Raw genomic sequence first — 21238 nt, 5'->3', positions numbered from 1 at the left:
TTGTTTCGTATCATTTCATTTCCCGATTCATTTATTTCTTTTTTATAATATGAAACTGACGCCTGTGTTGTCAGGATAGCTCGAAAACTAAGTCATTGTGACTTGCCATTGAAACGGAAAAACAAATCCTTATAAAAAACGTCACGGGATGCACCTTCAACTTTGTGTGCGCAGGCGAGCGCGAGGCTGCGCTTGAGAGGCTGTCGCGGGGTCTTGGCCGTGGCGTGAAACTGTTCGTGCGCATGCAAGGGAATCAGGATTTCGGTGCCGCGGCGACTGCCTTGCAAGATGCCGTGCGGCTGTCCTACGCTCACGGCGTGGCGCTGACCGACATACGCATCTCCTCCACCGAGGCCGCATCTGTGGCGCTCTCCATCCAGGTGCGGCTCGAAGAAAAGCGTTGGTGTGACAGGCAGGACTAGACGCACATAGCTAGTCCGTCACGTCTGCAATTTTCTAAGCGTCAACAGGTTGTTTTGCCAGTTTATTCTTTTTTGGAACTTAGTATGCCAACCTCTGCTTAGAACAGGTGACTATGGAAGGCACGCATAGCTAAATATGAGGACGTACAAGTGTGGATAAAACTTTGTTTCTTACAGCCAGCGGCGTTAACAATTTACGAGAAGATTTTGACAACTCCCGGATATACTTTAAATTCCGCGTCGTTTTCTTAGCGTTAAGACCACATCATGCACTGTCAGCAAATCATAATACATATACCTTCCTTATCAGTAAATGCAAATGCTGGCTACGATGTTTTTCTGCTTGAATGTTACGGAGCAGTTAAAATTTAGGCCAACTAATCGGTAGGCTCTCATGTCTTGTTAGCAAGCTTTTTCGTACCAACATTTAAGGCATGACGTTTTTAAGAATGCAGTATATGTTGTTTAGCTGGTCAGTCCAGCTTACTTATTGGTAGCAGGTTACATAAGTACAAAATAACGGAGGACAAGTACGACTGGAATCACGTCATTTGATTGTGTACAAATGTGAACGAAGACAAACACATTGGCTTTTATTGGTACGCTTCATTCGTCCTTCTGTTATGTGGAGCGCAGCTGTAACTAGCACTCCGCATGCATCGTTTGAGCGTCGCCAGTGGCTCAGACCATGGCTTTATCGCAGGCACTCATGGAGCGGCTTCCCAAAGACACGTCGCTATTGCTAGGCCTCGAACTTATCGACTATGACGAGGCTGGTCAGCTGCTGTCACAAAGGCTCGCTCCACTCTACGAGTAAGCAAACTTTCCTGGTGTCGAATTCGACAACAGTGGCGACATTGTCATTTGACCTTTATTGAAGGGTTTATCTCAAGAACAACGTGGCAACTAAGAGCCCTTAATGCTCATATTTCGGGTTTTTCTGCCCCTAGCCTCAGCAATATACCTGACAAACCACAAGCCAAGCACGGTATTACAAATTGTTAGAAAAAATTGTTGATGTGATATCTAATCAACTGCTACAAGAATTTAATTGAATTGTTCTTTTGTGTCACCTGTTATTATCGCCAAGATGACTTTGCCTGACGCCTCCGATACTTGCAAGGGAGACCACAGCTAGAGCAAAACTGTTTGATGGGACTTCCATGAGTCAAGAGTTGAAGATGTACGCTCATGGTCATTAAACCTGATCACTGCTGACTAGCTTAAACGACAGCCTAATTTTAGTAAGCACATTGCTATCTCTTATCTGGCATTGCTGACGTGTGGAGACAGCTACTTGTGTCGCCTCTCGCGAAGCACTGTTCTTATTTCTCATCATTCAAAACACTTTATTTAGAAACCAGTTAACAGTAGCTGCAGTCGCTCAGACTTGAACGGCATGGCAGCAAGGCCTATTCATAAAAACAAGAAAAATGTGTCTGTTTAGCGGCACCCTCTCCGACGTACCGTTCAAGAGGCATTGCGTACTTAGCAACTCGGACTGTAGCCTCCTATAAAAGACGTACAAGTAGAGCGCCAGGTCGCCAGGTTTCATTGGCAATTATTCGGTCCTCGATTCTAAGCTTTTTCATTCACGGGCTTCCAACCTGTTAATTGCAGCGCTCCCAATTTATAACACTTGAAGGTGAATTGGCTCTGAGTAGTTACTAAAGCCCATATGAGGCATTGAAGAATTGCCATGCACTATATCCCCTATTGCGTATGAGCAGTCGTGGCCTTTGAAAGAATGTGCAGTCACCCAAGCCTTTAACTGCCGTGCAGCCTTTTCTATTCTCCTGCGCCTTGGGGCGAATAACACTTGCCGGAATGTTGATTTAGCAAGGCGGGCTTTTGCTTATACTTGCACTTTTCGCAGATTAGCTCCCCTACAGCGCTCAGAATCTCAGGAAATGCTGCCTTCGTACACGCCAGTTAATAATTTGGGATGCTGCTCAAGCTTAGCTAAATTAACGCACTAGGCCACAAGACAGAATACCCGTACAATTATCCACAATAGTACCCTTGGTGGCCCAAATATCTAACGTAGACAGCTCGATACCTTTAAATGTCGAAATCATCCTCAATATTAGATGTATTTTTTTGCACAGGCTTCAGCTAGAAGAGGGGAAACAGTCTTATTCATATATTGTATCATTGCCGCGACGCGTGCCGCGGTTCCTTGTGTGCAGGTTTGCCGACGTTGTGGTGCTGCAGACGCATCTGAGGGCGCAACACAGTTGGCCCTTCTGCAGGACCACCTACTCATCCCTCTTCGACCACCCGGCTGACGACACTTGCCTTCAGTCCACGCCCGCGGTCTGCTATTTATCCTTGCACTTATTGCTGTCCTGAGAGCTGTAGCCCAGTAACTAAGTTTTCCTGCATGCGAAATCGAGATGATTCTTTTTTCGGAATGACTGTCTGTTGTTTATGCGCGTAACACGCCGCAAAATGCGAACGTACGGTTCCCTCCTGCTTCGGCAATGCATTTTTAAAGCTTTTATTTATGCATATGTCTTGGAATGTCATTTTTAATGTAATTTCTGGCTTAGTGCAATGGCCATTTGTCGTACGTTCTCTTTGTCGAAGAGAGATGCACTGAGCATAAAGTTAACGCCTGGACATTACTATTCTATACCATCTTATCTGCCTTAGTTAGTAATCCCCACGAATCTACGTACCTAACCACAAGATTGAATGGGCAGCCCATGATGCTAATAAAAGCGAAAATGTTTATCTACAATTGCTTAGCTCTTTGCATGAATTTCATTCGGTGGAGCAGGTGACTGCCTTGAGCTGGATCAAGCTGCTGCAGCCGTTCTCAGTGCCGACCTGCTTCTCGCTCAATATGGCGGCCATCAAGTTCAAAGCATCGACGAATGCGACGGCAGAGGCCACTTGTGAGGAGGCTCAGGAGATTGAAGATGTAAGGTTGCAGCAAAATATACCTAAAATAACTTTCCTATTGTTGCATCATTAACCATCTGTTTTTACGATTCCGGGGTATAATGAGAGGAAGAAGATGGCTGCACAGTTTGAAAGAGAACTGAAGAAGGTTTGAGAGGGGAGTGTCAGTTCACAAGTCAAGCCAAACTTTCAACAAGGGGGCTTGTCTTCGTCTGGGTTCATGAGAAGGCATGACGAAGACATGTCCCCTTGTCGAAACGTTGGCTTGACTTGCGAACTGAGGCTCCCCCTCAGACCTTGCTTCAGTATACATGCTTCAGTATACAGTGCTTACGTAAATTATGGAAGAATTGTTTCGTTCTGTTGTTCCATTTTTTCGTTTCTTTTTTATTCCTATTTGATACAACACATTAGGAGCTAGAAAACTAGCACATATGCTAGTGCGCTTGCAATACCAATAAAAAATAATTAACAGGGAAGGGACGGGGGGGGGGGGGGAACATTCTTACGCATAGGCTGTAGCAAGTTGTTTGTTAGATCGCCAGAACAGAAACTAAGATAAAGAATAAACAAAGAAGGGCCTAGAGTCAATTGAACAGGCATGCTTAACCCGTATCTATGCCCAAACTTCACGAATTTGAAAAAAAAATCGAAAAGATGTATTTAATGTTATCGTGCTCATTTCTACAAAAACGCGAAATATAATAGGCAGGACATGAATAATTGGAAAGGTATCACATGCTAGCTTTGTCCTACAACGATGTTGATTTGTGTAATGATGACGGTGATTAAAATTACGTTAATAATATATGCTTTTAGGGAATTAACACGACGTTATTGCGCGCAGGTCTGCTCCACTGAGGCGTGGCCGAGTGCTGGGGAGTCGACCGCTGTGCTCTCCACATACCGATCCAAGGACGGTGTTGCTGTAACCATGGAGACGGCCGAGTTGTTACGCGAAAAGGTTTGTCGACCGATTCAAACGTGTTATCAGGGCAGCACACATTGCAATGAAATCTAAATTTGCCATTAAGTTTAGCTCCATATTTGCTTAAAAAAGCTTCCGAAGTTTTTATGATCATGTTTAGTATTTGTGTCTATACTAAAATGCCTGTCGAGACCAAGGTTTGGCAACCAGTAGATAGTACAAAAGGTACTGAAATTTTCTAACAAAACTGCATTATAGGAAGTGTTCTCATGCAGGAAAAATATAATCGCACTTTTATAGTAACCTTGGATTTAGCTGAGGGAAAATGGTCATATATTAATAGACCTTGTTCTCCACTCGTGAATAAACTGAATACTCTCGGCTTATTACATACCACGCCGTCTACCTCACATTCTAATATAACGCAAGCTTGTTATCATGCCTTTGTTTCGACAGAAGTCATGCTGCGTTGTTATCATGCCTTTGTTTCGACAGAAGTCATGCTGCGTAGACGATAAGCTGATTAACTATGTACAAAGCCGCCCTGTGCAGTCTCCTTGCCTCTGCGCTGTCTTTTATGTGGCGTTATTCCTTGCCATATCCTAACAACTGGCCTACAACCACGTCCCTTTAGTTTATTTACAAAAAACTTGAAAAACTACATTATGCAATCCTCTGCTGACGTTATTGATAGGCATGGCTTGCAGGTATCGATGGAATTAATTTGATGTGCGATAGGGACCCTTGTTTCTTCTCTACGGTTAACCAAATGTTCATAAAAAATCCCTTTCGTACCTACCTGGCAGTAGTGTAGTATTGATGGCTCAATTTCCGCTGGAAGAAACCCGGAATGATCAATGCACCTGCAACGAGCTTTAAGTGTGCCTCGCTGGACACTGTCCAGCGAAGTACACTTACTAGGTGAATACGCTACGATGCTACAAATCTTTTGGGAAACAAAAATTTGGTTGCGGCCCCGTGTACCGATTATCCACCGGATGACTTGGTCTGTGTACTGCCTTTCGTCCGCGCCCTACGCCAACGCTTAGGTCAATTATGTCCGCACTTGTCATTTGGTCTCTTCTTGTGCCCTGTCCCCTATCGCAGCGCTGATAAAAGTGATAAATGAAGTCAGTTCCCCCACCCAATTCTTTCAAGTTGCCTGTAAAGCGTGCTCTGCCACAAGTATATAGTCTTGTAGGGGAAGCTGCCTTTATTTATAAATAAGTTGCCCGTAAAGCGTGCTCTGCCGCAAGTACACTGTCTTGTAGGGAAAGCTGCCTTAATGAATAAAGGCAGCGTCCTCTACAAGACGGTATACTTGTGGCAGAGCATGCTTTACAGGCAACTTGATTGAATTCCTTCAAGTTGCCTGTATATATATGGCATAATGGCAGCTTCTCCTTGAAACTTGAAAGAATTGGGGGGGGGGGGGGGGGGGGGAACTGACTTCACTTATCACTTTTATCAGCGCTGCGATAGGGAACAGGGCACAAGAAGAGACCAAATGACAAGTGCGGACATAATTGACCTAAGCGTTGGCGCAGGGCGCGGACGAAAGGCAGTACACAGACCAAGTCATCCGGTGGATATCGGTACACGGGGCCGTAACCAAATTTTTGATTCCCAAAAGATTTGTAGCATCGTAGCGTATTCACCTAGTAAGTGTACTTCGCTCGTTGCAGGTGCATTGATCATTACTGGTTTCTTCCAGCGGAAATTGAACCATCAATACTACACTACTGCCAGGTAGGGATGAATGGGATTTTTATGAGCGTTTGGTTGACCGTAGAGAAGAAACAAGGGTCCCTATCATGCGTCAAATTAATTCCATCGATACCTGCAAGCCATGCCTATCAATAACGTCAGCAGAGGATTGCCTAATGCAGTATATATTCACGCGCGCGCGCGCGCGCGCGCGCACACACACACACACACACACACACACACACACACACACACACACACACACACACACACCACACACACACACACACACACACACACACACACACACACACACACACACACACACACACACACACACACACACACACACACACACACACACACACACACACACACACACACACACACACACACACACACACACACACACACACATATATATAATATGAAGTTCATTGTCAAGGAGTGACGCAGTCATATTTTGTGGTAAGGTTAGTCAGTGGCGATGTAGATAGAGCGTAAAATTGAGAACTTAGAGCCTAGCGGATTGCTGTATTTCGCGGTTTCGTGTTTTGGCGCCGTTCCAGGCGCGTACAATGCAAAAAATTAGATATGCGGCAGTTATGTCACAAGGTACCAAACGTTAGTTTCGCCTTTCACTTTACGTAAAACACTCGGGTAGGATAGAGAAAATTAAATCGACAGCATTGCCAATAAGCAAGACAGTGGAAAGCTAAGGGCAGAATTTTGCCAGAAGGTCCGAGATTTGCAGTGCAGTAATGTGTAGTGGAAAAAAAAACGTAAATATTCATCACGCAAGTATAATGCTAATAAAAGCTCATGTGTAAAAGCCGTATGACTATTTCCTGCTAATACAAGCTCATGTGTAAAAGCCGTATGACTATTTCCTGCTTCATCAAACTATAAATCTCAAAATGTCGCATAGCATACGCATTTAGGGCCGGCCACTTTTAGACACCTTAGAACTTTTGCATAGTGTGTATGCCTGCATAGCTAAGCACGCAGACGTGCATTCGCAGCTGTCCCGAGCCCATCGCCTCTACCCACGGTTCTGTGTGGTACTCTACAACGTCGATGTGGACGCTCAGCCGTGCCAAGGATCCGACCTGTCCTTTGCGCGTGTCGCACAGGTCGCCGAGGCAGCCAGTAAGAAATTCGCTTCCCTTTCGATGAATTTCACGACTCCAGTCCCTGCATTCAGTATAAGCGAATAGAAGACTGGCAGGCGCTGTCGCTGTATTTCGCGAATTGTGGCGGGGAAAAAGGATAAGCGCTTCTATGGATTACATACTAAATGATGACGGGCCAACCTGTCCAGTGCTGAAGGAGTGCATGCGACACAAGATGGTACTTTTTTGCGATGGAATAAGAAGCTTGTTGAAGCGTTTTCCCGGCATTGTGTCGCACAAATGTGGGACTCAATTTCTTCAAATCAAAGTAAGGTCTAAAGTGGAACCACTCAGCCTGTGCTAGTCAGTAGTTGAACCATAAACTAACGCGCACAAAGACTGTAGGCCTCAAAATTAAAATACTAGTGTTGGAGGGGTCAGGTTCGAATCTGCGGGATATCTAGCACGACATGCATGGATCAACTGACACCAGCCATCGGTTGGGAGTCGAATGGTTCACTATTATATGCAAGGGCGCTTATGGGAGCAGGGAACATTATGGGTGCTTATGGTGAAAGGTTTTTCTCTTACGTACGCCACGTGTATTATGTGATTAAGGGCCCTTGTTTAAAGGAAATCCTTTCGTGATGTGTGAATTTAACAGCGGTAACCGCAGGGCCAAACGCATCTGCTTGTGGCTCTTCTGCTTTCGTCACATTCTTTGTGGGACTTTATAAATAAGATTCAAATTTATTACACCACTGAACAAAAGCAATACACGCCGTGCTGATAAACATCTGCCGCTGTGCTCGAACTTATGAAGAGTTTTTTGCTCCCTTGACAAAATGCTTTACTCAGAGGTCGTACGAACAACTGAGTCGAAAAATAAGGCACAACTAAATGATCGGCGCAATTATCTTTAGTGCGACCGAATTTCAAAAGAAAGGGACTGTTTGCGTATGCTCGTTGAAATTGATGCGCTGGAAGCCTGAACACGAAAGCAAAGTAACTCAGCTCGTTTTTCGTATTTACCTTTGCATTAGCTTCTTCGTTCATATTTCTATAGAGCACAGTTCTTATGCAACCGTTCACTGGTTGTGCCGCATCACGGCTGGTGCCTTTGACGGTGCAGTCACGCCAAAGTGTCACGAGTCAAAAGAAAGAGAAGAGCCACGAGCTCTACACTTCCTTTTCTTCTGAGAAATTCTGCGCGACTCGTGAAGAAAAAAATTAATTTGCAACTGTGCATGCATACAGACAACATCTCTCAAATGATTTGCCTTAATATATATCGCAAGAATGCTTAAATAGCTGCGCTCACATTCAGCATTAGGGAGTATTGTAATCGTCCTGAGAATTATTTTTTTTTGTGTATCCTTTGCTAAGAAAGTTAAAAAAAAAAACATTACAGAGTACAAGCGTGAGCAGCCGACTGAAGCGCGTAAGTAGCCTATTCTGCCTTCCTTTAATTCAGATTTGCTTCTATTTGTGTTAAGCTGCCGTAAATGGGCGACCGTTCGTATTTCAGCATCCGATCGTTCGGACGGAGATGACAGTCTAGATGGTAAGAGGAAACGAAAATAGTAAATGGAACTCGGAACCAATTTGTGTCTTTATTTTATAACCAACAGACGATTCTGTGGAAAAGACAGCCGTGCAGAACGCGACTTCTAGCCGTAAGTACCATGAACAGCAAAGCTCTGCACTCTTCGCGAAGATCTCCTGTACATGCCGATTCCTGGTTTAGCGGGATGTTCGTGGTCATGCATCCTCATTGGCTTAGAATCCTTGTACTCAGCTGGAAACATCTCTGTACGTCAAGCATAATCTTTTTGTAATGCTTGCCTAGAGCGCTCCACTTGGGATCTGCGAAGCCAAGACTAAGAGGTGCTCATGAATGTCCACGTATAATGCGCGTGTTTGCGCTGCCTGCATGTCAGCTGCGTCATGATGCATGAAACATGTCGCTAAAGCTCTGGATCCGCTGTCGGAAAATTTATTTGTCAATGCACAGCTCATGTCGGAGTCATAAAGCTTCGTTGCGTCCTATGTTCAGGGGCTTTGAAAAGCTCTCATGTCTTGCTTGTGAGTTGAACGGTCATTTAACGTCAGGGGACGGCCATAACTGTCCTTCAAGCATAAACAGTCCCCAGTGCACAATAGAAGTAAAGGCTACAAGTACAGGCCAGCATGATTTTTAGCACTTGGTGACTCTACAAATTCATTTGCCTGCACCCTGCATAACGTAAGGAAAACACAAGGAACCGTACCACGCAGCTAGCACGACACTTCAGCCACACGCCAATTGGCCCGAGAACATTTTAAAATTGAAGTGCTTCTGGTTTAGATTTTTTTTTTTTCACGGAGTAAATGTAGGTGTTTGCTGTTTACGACCTGTCCAGACGCACTCGTGTGCATACTGTCGGCCTCGGCGCTGAACGTGGAGAGCTTCCCGATGCGGCTCTGTTCCTACGTGGTCTACACTCGCCGAGTGACACCCGGCGCTCCGCCGCAGCCTTTTGTGCCCCAGAACGGTGAGCAGCTTGCAGCTTTACGAATGTATTGCTAGCACCAGCAGTGGCCAGTCAACTTCTTACATCAGATAACCATCTATTTTGCTCAGCGTTTCTAATGCATTATATGCAATGACTATGTCATTAGTACAAGCGATCTAGATCATATTCTTTCAGACGTTTTTATCTGGATATCTGGATAAATAATACATGAAATAGCTGCAGGTTTTATACAGGAATAATTTTTTTTTTTAATTTCTTCTCGAATGTTCTCTTCCACATTGCTTCTACCTGTACATGTATACTTCCTGCGCTTGTTTTTCCTGCCCGGCGTTCCCTTTTTTTAGCATTTTCGTGCTTGTTTTTAAGTCTGCCTTTAAAGGACTTTCTTTTCCGGTTCTTTTTTAATCATAAAAATTAATGCTGCGTGAATAACTTAGTAAACGAACAAAAACCAACTGAGCGACTATAGCAATCTGCAGCAATAAATATTCTCAGATGCAACCATTCTGCTCTATACACGACGCAACTTCGATGCAGATACCAAGTTCTCCAAGTTTGTGCGTCGCTGTGAGCAGACGAAAAGCAATGGTCTCGTTGCCGTAACGCCTTCCATGCTGGGCCCACTCTTCAGCAAAAACGATTCCACTATCGTCCCCGAGACCATGGCTGGAGTGACGCGCAGGATTTCCAACAGTGGCTTAGCCGGCATCGCCGTATTTGCCCCTCCCAGCGCTGACCTGTCAAAAGTGGCGAAAATGACTCAGGTGAGCCTGACGCTGCATGTTGGCCAGCACAGGCCGTGTTCATATATAAGATTAGAGTTAGCTCTGTTTATTAATTTTCCGGACAGCAATTATTTCATTCATCGCTTCGCTCTGTTGCCATCGCCTCTAATATGGATGTGCCCTAAGCCTCACATTTTGATTTATTGCTTTTAAACCGTACAGCTGTGCAGAAGGCGACGCTAGCATCAGCTAACGAAAGGGCGATTACGACTGTGTCATGGTTGACTCTTTAGACGGACGCCGTAATGCTTTAACTAGGGGCGGCCAGCGGTGGACGTTTGCAGCTTTTGATTCCGAAATACTGTGATTTCTGCCCCATTATTGGGCCACTTGCGCAGGTATATCAACTCTGAAGTCCCCCACTACAGCGACTGTTTCCATTTCTTAATTTACTCCCACATTCTTTCAAGGGGGCAGGAGGAAGGAGGTTAAGGGTCCAACTGAGGCAGTTACTGCTCGTTTCATTTCCTTTCAACCCGCCCCATTGTTCAAAAAAAGCCGTCGGCGATGTTGCCACTCACACGGTACCGAAACCCAGCTGTAGTTGGCGGCAGTACAAAGCCAGTGGGCGCAAGTGGAAAAGACGAGATGCTGCCCGTCGAATCAACTGCGAGAATGGAGTGCGACCCTCCTCGCGTTCACGCGTCCACGCGCATACAGCGGCTTGGCACAACGACGGAGGAAATGAGGTGCACCGTGTGAAAACGGGCTTCGCTAAATGGAGGGGGGGGGGGGGGGGGGGGGGGGATGCCTGAGTTTCATCATACAAGCGCCGAGCACATCGTGCGATTCTTCAGTGTACCCGATGACATGCTGACGGCGAACTGCGATTGCGAGAGGATGAGGCGATGAGTCGAAATTGCCAGCAGAGATGCGGAAACAAGAGGCATAGACAAAACGCGCAAACTGGATGAGGGCCAAGAAGTGAAACAATTAGATGTAGTAGTAATGCTTCCGCATTATGAGACCTAAGCAGACTTAAATGCATGCCTCTACCGACTTCTTTTCTTTTTTTTTTCTAACTTGGTGCGACAAAGGAGTGCATTGTGCCGAACAGCTAACACGTAAGCAGCAGCCAGGATAGAATAGGGCGACAAAGCGTAACGACATACGGCACAAGAATACCACCTTCGACACTTACTTGATTCATCAGTGAGTCTAAATCACGAGGCTCGGTTCCCTGGAGCAAATTTCTGTCATTTACTGGAATATTTTGCGATGTTTGTTGCCAAGTGGCAGTTCAAGAGTTCTTGCTTTGTTCTTTGGGCGAAAGATGCTTAAAACATAATGATAGTTGATTGACTATCTGGTGTATATAATGAGCCCCTTCATCATCCTTAACATCTGAGACCTCTTGCTTCTAGGAGGCGAAACATGAGGGAAAGGACGTTCTCAGTGGATAGTAACTATTTTCTAGTGAGAACTTCTTATCACGTTAAAAAGTGTTGAGGTGGTTATGACGCACATATTATACTACCTAGAAGAAAATAAGTGATAAATATTCTGGTTTGATATCAAGTTGATTGCATGATATTGTCACGTGGCTGAGACAATGTCGTGATCTAGATAAAGCTGCAAACCTAGAACATTGCAGAAACATACGCAAGTGGCCTGAATCTTCGAGACTCATCTCGGCGCGTCTTTCGCGACAAAGAAACTGATAAAGATGTGTCTCGCGACAACGGGCATGAACAAAGAATACAGAATTGATCTGTGATTTACAATCGCACTGATAAGGCCGCATGCCAGCGACTGTAACACATAAATTTGAATGGTATGCGGCAATATGAAATCAAAAGTGTCTTGCTAGAGTCGGTACAATTAATTGAATTTAGGCGTAGTTAGGGGTTATTTCGTAGTGAGGTGCGGCTCCTTCAGCTTCTCGCTGTTTTAGTATCTTGTAACATTATCACTCCGTCACCCCGTATGGACCTAAGGGAGGACAACAGATAACACGAGAACGTACAGGGTCATCCACTTCTAGCTATAACATGGTCACTGCTTTCAAAACAACATTGCGTCCGATGCAGGCTCATGTCCATGCAAAGCGATGCAAGCGCAGATGTGCCCGGAGGCGGTGCGTCGCATGGCTTGCTACTTATCCTCATTGCATGGCCAGGCCGGGTGCAGCGGCGCTTTGAAAGCTGGTACAATGTTATAGCTAGAAGTGGACAAGGCTGTACGTCTGGTTAAAGGAGGCAATGCTAATTCGTGTAGTTGTTATTGCAGATTTTATTCACAGTCTGTTCCCTGTGACCTACACTCATTTGGGGTATTTTGGGGTACTTGAAAAGGTCTAGAAAGGTAAGCCTAAAACGGTGAGCCAAACGTCTGAATTCTGCTTACTTTTCTTATTCAGGAGGTGTTCAAGTATCTGGCAGACAACTTCACAATGATTGTTGGGGTACACGTCACTAAATTCGACGCTCCGGTGTTGAAGGAACTCAGCAGGTTGGTATTTTCAGGAACATTTACTTGATCCTCTGTCGTGCCCTGACCCGTACTCCCCAATAGCATATCACCGGTTCTCTCCTGATTCCTAACTGACACGCTCGCTCCGCAGGAGCAGCCATCTGCTGGTTCTGTTCACTCACAGCATGCTTCGGGGCAACAACTGCACTGTGACGGCGCCCAGTTCATTCGCCCTAACACCGACACACTACGAACTCATGGTAAGTGTCGCCCAGTACAGAAGAATGCCTTCTCTCCTGCGGTTTAATGTACACATACAGTATAACAAGGTTTTAATAACTGGAGGAATTGATGCATGTTAAACAAGGAAAACATAAAGGACCATTACACTCTAAACAAGAATTAGCCCATAAGGGAGTAATAAGAGAATAACATGTCCTTCAGCGCACTCCCGTGTAAGGCCACGATATTCCCTGTAAGCTCTAGATTAGATTTTTACCGCTAGAAATACAGAAAACGTATGGTCGGCAACACAAGCTTATTTTCACATTAAATCGCACGAAGTTCGAGCAATTAGCAAGATTTTGACCGATAGTTTAATGTCTTCTAATTGCTAACTTCGAAACGCGCAGCCATTAAATGTATCCTGACATTACTAACTGCATGAAATAAATTTGAGTTGGGGAGTGAATATGCCTCCGTTACGAATTCCATACATTTAGTGGTGAAATCTGCCCCAGGACATGGAATGATTACCATCCCTTATACGGGAGTGTGCTAGTAGACATAATACTCCGTTTTTACTCTTTTACAAGGTGCTTTGCGTTTAGAGCATTAAACTCCAACCGTATATTATAACGCGACAGCGTTGATGACTACCGTCTGAGGCTCCCCTTGTGGATCGTCATTCGCGTGTTTATCCACTTTGCTCCTCGCTTATTACTAATTTCTTACTTGGGCCTCTGTTATCTCACATACTTATTTGCATGCAGTCGTAGTATGTGAAACATCATACCACATGTATATAAAGCCCTGCTCTAACCAAGCTCTGTAAACCTGTTTGCGTGGCCTAAGAGCGGCGACTGACCCTGGTTCCAAGTGTACCGGAAGGTACAATTTATACCTCAGCCTCTCATATCAAAGGGGCAACCCGAGTTCACAGATCCTGCCATATCCCACCTCATGTTTGGCACATGATGGACTTAGTCATTTATGCACCATTAAAAAACAACACAAGCAATCCGCGAACAGCCGTATCATCTTCCAACTACCACCTTCCAGGAGCATACTAGTGATCTTTCGTACAACGCCGACAATGCCATCACCAATGCCGGATTTTTTGGGAACGGGGCCTTAACGCTACCGCATTGGAAGACTATGGCAAAAAGCAGTCTTTGCCAAAAGTAACCGGGCTGCGCAGTCTACTTTTCAGCCATGTAATGAAGCCTTTAGGCACTCTTAAAGGCAGAGAACATCTTAAAAGCTAAGTATGAAGGCTGTTCTTAATAATGACTTGATTTAAGGTTTAATACGTGCCGTGAAGACGCTTTTACAAGGCTGAGAAGGAAACCGTCCAGCCTACTCTTTCTTAGCTTCACGTATACCAACAAAGTGCGCTATTAGGCTAATACATCCATACGGGGAGTAACGTTGAATCAAGGAACAAAGGAAGATGACGGAAACACTGCTCCTGTTTTCTTTCTTTGTCCCTTAAATCAGCGCTGTCATTTCCCGTCAGAATATAACAACTGGTTCAACTTTCCATTTTACTGTAGTATATCAATACATGTGTTGGTAAATGTAAAATTCCTTTTCCGTAGTATTATCAGTATGTTTCCTAGTATAGTATTACTAGTATCAATTGATGGTTATAATAGAGCGGATGCGTTGCCTTCTCACTAGTGGTTGCGCTTTGTTCAGTGGTGGTCAATATGTATACAAGTCGTCTTTGGACTGTTTCTGTACCGGGACGAGGAAGGTGCACTATCCTTGCAATTTCTAGAGAAAAGAGGCGATGCAGTCTAGCAATTGTATTTTCTCCCTCCCAGCATGCAATCGCGAGTTTTTCTCTTTCGGCGAAATCACGTTCGCGCTGCCATATTCTTCGTCTTTCAGAATGTCACATTTTAAAACGGCAGCGTTAAGATTCACGGGTGGCAAAAAAACAAAAATACGGCGTCGTCTTTGCTGGGCATTAGAAAGCAAAATCTCAATGGAACAACAAAATTCAGGAGGAGGTCAAAAATGTTGGCATTAGCACTTTCAACTTCTCAAGAATGTTCCTGTAGCCAAAAATTATTCTTTCAGCGGAAACAAAAATTGCTGATGGTTTAGCTTGATTAAGCTTCATTACTCACGGTTATACATGGTAAAGTTTTTATCTACATATCGGTTGGTTCTCTGGGCACTGCGCATCTAAAAAGCGAGCGCACGCGCCACGGCTTTTCTCCCCTGCGGAAAGAGCACGGCGCATGCGCAGTGAAGTGCGCAGCCGGCGATGACGTCACGCGCAACGATTCGAGAGGAGCGGTGGCGATGGCGCACATGTCTGGCTCGGCGCAACCGGTTGTCATGTCAACGGCGCATGAGCAGTTGGGGCCTCTGCCTACTGAAATGGCATTGACTTTACATGGCATAGTGAAGCAGAGTGGGATAATTTCGGTGGAGGTGGGAACCAAACGAACGACATGCGAGCAGGCTACCCACGATGGATCTTTATTTCAACTTAATTAAAGGGGACCTAGTGAATGCGTGACATAAACGGAACCCGAAAATGTAATCCCTTAAGTGTGAAACTGAAGCGTCCCTCCTGTCGCGTAACGAATGAGTCGGCTAACACGTTTTATGAATCCAAGTCAAGCCGTGCAATTAAATCGACGGCTGATTATGCTTGTGAACTGCGCCATAATCGGGTTTATTTTTTTTTTGCACAAGTATTACATTGAAAAGAATTGTTTGAGTTAATTCAGCGACCACTTCTTGCACCTTTACTACAAGGAGGCAATATTCGAACAGTAGTGCACAGTGGATAGTAGAAGGAAGATGTGGCTCGTGACGCCATTTCTCCCTACTTGCGTGCTTGGTAAACGTAACTACACAAACGAAATATTACTGTGCAGATGAAATGAGTCCAGATAGCACTCGCCAGTGGGCTAGCCTCAACCAAAGCTTTATAATAGCCTCTCGGATGACTCTGATGACCGTTCGTGGTCCTGCTTAATTTAGTGGATTGTGGGTTTCTAACCAAAATTTGCAAGCCTGTTTGCTATTGAGCAGGACGTATGACTGCGGCATTTTTATCATAGCAGCTTAAAACTCCGTTTACTGCCTGAAGCTGCACCTTGTCTCCGAGAGGTTACTTCTTTGCTGATGTATTCCCAACGGTTCGCCTCTAACAGCTTATTAAGGCGTAAGCCTTTCTTGTACCATAGGACCCTGTGGTGTCACCGCGAGCTGTGGACAGGGTGCGTAGTCAGAACATGTCCACATTTTACTGTCAATCATTACCACGAAAAATCGTGTCTGCGTCAGGACTAGTAACACCATCCTACCGTGTCTTAGCCCAGTGGGCCAACCACTACACTATGCCGACTTCCTGCGAACGTGTCCATAATTCTTCTTGTCTAGCGTAAGGACTATGGAGGGCATTTGAGAGAAAGGGAAGAAAAGACTGTTAATAAATGTAAAGTACTTATGTATATATAAAATAAAGAAAATGAAGAAGAAAAGATTAAAATCGAAAATAGTCATATGTTATTTATATGGGGTTTAATGCCGCAAAAGAAACTGCGGCTATGACGCGCCAACAAAATCAAAATTAACGAAAGTACACTAAAAAGAACAAAACAAAAACGACAGAAAAAAAAAACAAATATTGCACAAAAATTGAAAATAATGATAAAAAGTAAGGTAAGTGTAAATTCGCACAACTCGGAAAAACAATGAAACGCAAAACGAGCACACAGTGAAACTAAGCCCAGAACTAGCCATGCTTTCGCTTTTAGGCAAATGAGGAGACTTAAGTACAATTCTGTAATTTTTTATTATTCATTTTCCTGGACTCCTGTCTATTGTCTTTCTTGTTTTCAGAAAGAAATAGCTGCTCCAGAAGGGGGTCGGCGACCTTCCACGTGCATCTCTGTAAATTTCGCCGTCCTTGGCTTCAAGACCCGTTCCTCAAACGCTTCGATGGGAGACGCCTGTCTCAATAGGAGGCTGGAAGCTTACGATCATGTGCGTAGATTTCGCTGTCAGAACGCGTCCACCCGTGTATGATGGCGCAAGCATGGGGCTCTAATGCATGGCACGGAGCTTAGTTTTAACAGAGAAAGCTTTTAAAACTCTGGCCGCCTCGTAAACTATGTCTTTCAGCGAAACACATATTATTATATGCCGCGAAGTAATAAAATGAACTAGTGTAAGTCTTGCATGAGGTGCCAACTCGCAGTTCTAATCCCTAACCACCTGTACTGCAGACAAAAATGGCTGAAGTTTAACCCTGCTCAAGCTAGTAGGGCGAAGCGGAAGCATCACTTTGTTCAGCTTAGATTTAGATGTGAACAGACATCAGGTAAGGCTTTATTTACGGTCAAAGGTCAAAGTTAAAATGGCGGTACACCATAGGTGGTGCCATGATTAAGCTACAGCTATACTAGGACCTCTGGATCATTGAAGATCAAGTAGCCTGCCAGGCTTACCTTAGCCGATACACGACATAGTAAAGTAAAAAAAAAAAAGTAGGAAATGGTGGCGCTCCGTGTACAAAAAAAAAAAAAAACGATGTACCACTGGTGGAAGAGGGCAAAGCGTAGCCCTGCACAATTTTTTTCATAACGCAGAAGGGTTGTACAAGAGTCTTTGTCCAGTTTTGTTCATTTATTTTAGTTACGATGTTATAAATCGAGACGTGCAATCAGATTCCACATCTTGGCTGACCAAGAGACTGGTCACACGATTTGGGTAATCAGCTACCGTTGATACGCCAGAAACGTTTTCTGTATACGCCGTATCTATGCTTTGAGCACTTTTGTGCAGTTCAGCTTAGTGCCACATCATGTATGGCAGTAAAATAACCGTCGAATTGGAATCTAGCGGGGTCCAAATAAAAAGCGTGGGTATTTGCACGTTTACAAGTATCCACTTTATATTTTCACGAATCAAGGGACGCTTCTGCAGGCGGAAAATGTCCTTATTATTAGCTGATTATTATTTTAAATTTGTTAAAGCTCCAAAGTGCGACCTTGTCATGGAAGAAAGCCGACTAGAAATTGTGCATTTTTCTTAAATAACACAGCGTTAGGACGATAACACTCAGCCTCTTCAATTACGGCGACAAGACTCACATAACACGAAGACATAACTTGAATCATTGCTCCGTCATCTAACATTTCATTCAGAGCCGAATACTAAAAATGCAAAAACATGGACGAAACAGACTGGACTCCATGCCGCTTTGCTCATTAGTCAAAATATTTTTGTCAAGTCACACCTACGGTGACATTAATGACCTTATTACAACGTATCATGGGTGCACAAATAGCTAAGTGTGGAGCAAGATTTTTTGAGGCAATCTTTGTGTTAAGTCGCACCCGTGAAGCCAATATGACCTCATCACAACTCATCATGGCTGCACAAACAGCTGACTGTAGGGCTCAAAGGTGACGCTTCGTCTGGTTCTTTTGGCACTCGCGGTATCTTGAGTCGGGCTATAGAGTAACCAGTGGCATTTTGAATCTCTTTTCCGATGCAAGCACTCGTTTCACGTCGTGTCTGTGCGGTGCGCGCAGACCTGCTGGGCGGTGGGGGACACATGGGAGGAGATTCCTCGGGCCCTGCACCGGCTCAACAGCAGCTGGGTGCAAACGTTCGAGACGGAGCGGTCGGTGGGTGCCGCGGTGAGACCCTTCCTGCAGGCTTATTCGGGCGGATGCGCTGCGGTCGTGTATGCTGACTTCGAGGACGCCACTGGAACCTGCCGGCCACGGTACTCGCGGCTGCGGGCGCTCTCCGCACTCATGACCGCCAGGGCTGCCGCCTCCTCCGCATCACCGGCCACAGGCAAGTCCCTCCGTCTTAATGGCCTTGGGTATGCTCACTTGTCACAAAAGCATCCTGTTCTTGTTGGTCCATTTTCACCCAACATTTATTAAAGATCTGAAAACACTATCTTGAAACGTTTTTATGAAAACCTGCATCGCGATGCATTATTTTTATTCAGTATCTGACGACCTGTCCAGCGTGGTGCTCATGTGGTGGCTTTTTTTGTTTTGTTTCTTAATTACCTTTGTTTCTTATTTTACCTTTTTTTTGTTTTTACTTTTCAGATTTTGACTCCTAGTGCTTGGATAGTTGACACCGCTTTTGCTACGATTTAATGATTCTGCCTTTGCTAATATTTGTTTGGTTTATGTTTTATATAACTTTGTTATAGTGTTTAGTCATGTCATTTGCTGCTTACTGTTACCGGCAAGGTTGAGAGCGATCAAGCGTTGCACGCATGCGTAGTCGAGGAGTTAAAATATGCCCCTTTTCTTCGAATGGTGAATAGTGCGCGGATGTGGTGTCGTATTTTTTCTTGTGGGGTCGTCTTTGCGCCGTAGTGTTTTCAAGTCACGAACCGACTCGCCCCGTAGCCAGTCATTGTAATTTACTTAAGAGCGGAAGCGTTGAAATTTCGAATTCCACTGTACAGTCTCTCAAAAACGAAGGTACACAGGCGTTGCTTCTAAGCTGTTTTGTAGGGCTTTTATGGAATTTGTGAACGATCTAAATTTTAGTACGGTCGGTCCCAATTCGTTTTACATGTGGTAAGCGGCTTTGAACTATGTGAAGATGGCGAAAGCGTCTCCGTTTGCATTGACAAAGGAGGCGATATAAGGGTCTGATCTCATCTAGCGTATGGCAAAATAAATAAATAAGAACAAAATGGCTGCTCGCGTCGGCTGAAAACAACCTCAACTTTAAATGCTCCTTTTGTACCGGAACAAGCCCTCCTAGGGCAGGTGTTAAGAATTCGCTTGGTCTTTCATAATCGCACTAGTGAAACAAGAGCTAATGTACGTGCAGATTTGCACGTATCCTTAACAGCAAGGGCAACGAGAAATAGCAAGTGTCTCCTTGCTATTTGTGTTCACAAAAAGTAGGACAAATGACGTGCCCCGAAAAGCTCGAAACGTTGTCATTGTAGAATAACAGGAACTGAGTTCTCAATCTTAAATGTTACACAAAAGGGGCAACGTCAGTGCATTAAAAATAATGTGGACACATAAGCTCCGCCGCGCTTTATGACGCGATAGCGTCTTAAAAAGCCCCGACATATAGCCAGCCGACATATAAAGCCTCGCTTAAAGTAATCCGTATGAACGTGCCTGCTTCAAGTAACAGCGCAAAAAAAAAAAAAAAAAAAAAAAAAAAAAAAATTTTTTTTTTTGCTGTTACCTGAAAAAGGACCAACAAGCCGAAGCTGCTGTTCTGGCTAATTAAATTTCTCGTACCTCGGGCTCTTTTTAGTGTTTCACTCCCGACTTCCCAGCCCTCATTACAGCGCTCGTTGTGTGTTCTTGCTCTTGCGTCCCGTCCGCGTTTTTTGTTTTTTTTTTTTGCGCTGTTACCTGAAGAAGAATGACCAACAAGCCCAAGCTGCTGTTCTGCCTGCTTGGCCTAGGGATAACGTGAATGCAAGGTACCTGACATGCTGATTCTGATATCACCCTCCCATATGAAAAAAAGAGACCCGAGTTGGCAGCTCCTGCCAAACGTAATGGCAGGTAAACCTTACCTCCCGTCATTGCGCGGCCATGTCAACTGCCAGTCGCCGCCTACCAGTGCCATGATCGTGATTTTTAGCTCAACGCCAATTTCGGCATCTGGACACCTGATTTTCTGGTGAACGGGGTGTAGAAAGTAAAGATGTACCATGTTTAGAAACGAATAAAAATAATTTTACGATTATGCTCCTATGTTGAAAAAGATGATAATGACTCCTACAGCTCTTTTCTCTTTCCTTTACAGATTCAGTACCCACAACTCCACCCAAGGAAACAACCCAAGCTCGCATCAACAGGAGGAGTAAGACAAGCTTGCGTCCTACGCAAAGAATGTTCTCGTCCTTACCTCATTATTCTTTTCATATGTTAACGCCTTGAGCATGATAACAGTGCCCGCTGATGCAATGATCACCAGCAATATGCACTGAATTTATCATGAAACGCATGGCAGTAAAGAGAAGGGAGAATTCGCGCTATTTTTCGTCTTTTTAAATATCATTAAGGATACTAGAATTTCTTTTGCATAGGCGAAGTCATGAGCATGAAAATTTACACTTTCTCCACTTAATGTCCAGATGAGACAAAGCTATAGGACAGAAAAGAATCGCATGCGAGGAAAATTAGCACATAACCAAACCTTCTGGTATTATACTACCACAACCGAAGTGGTCTGAGTCGTATTA

The 21238-nt window shown here is 44.5% G+C and overlaps 1 pseudogene; it reads left to right on the top strand.

The window, feature by feature from the left end:
- The first annotated feature begins 1110 nt into the window (after positions 1–1110).
- Positions 1111–20860, top strand: LOC146208310 (uncharacterized; annotated as a pseudogene).
- Positions 20861–21238: the final 378 nt, after the last annotated feature.

Source organism: Amblyomma maculatum, chromosome 1 (assembly GCF_055883805.1).
Source record: "Amblyomma maculatum isolate TAMU_Amacu chromosome 1, ASM5588380v1, whole genome shotgun sequence".
Classification (NCBI taxonomy): Eukaryota; Metazoa; Arthropoda; class Arachnida; order Ixodida; family Ixodidae; genus Amblyomma; species Amblyomma maculatum.
The sequence above is the reverse complement of the archived record's forward strand: the minus strand, read 5'-3'. Positions and strand labels throughout refer to the sequence as shown.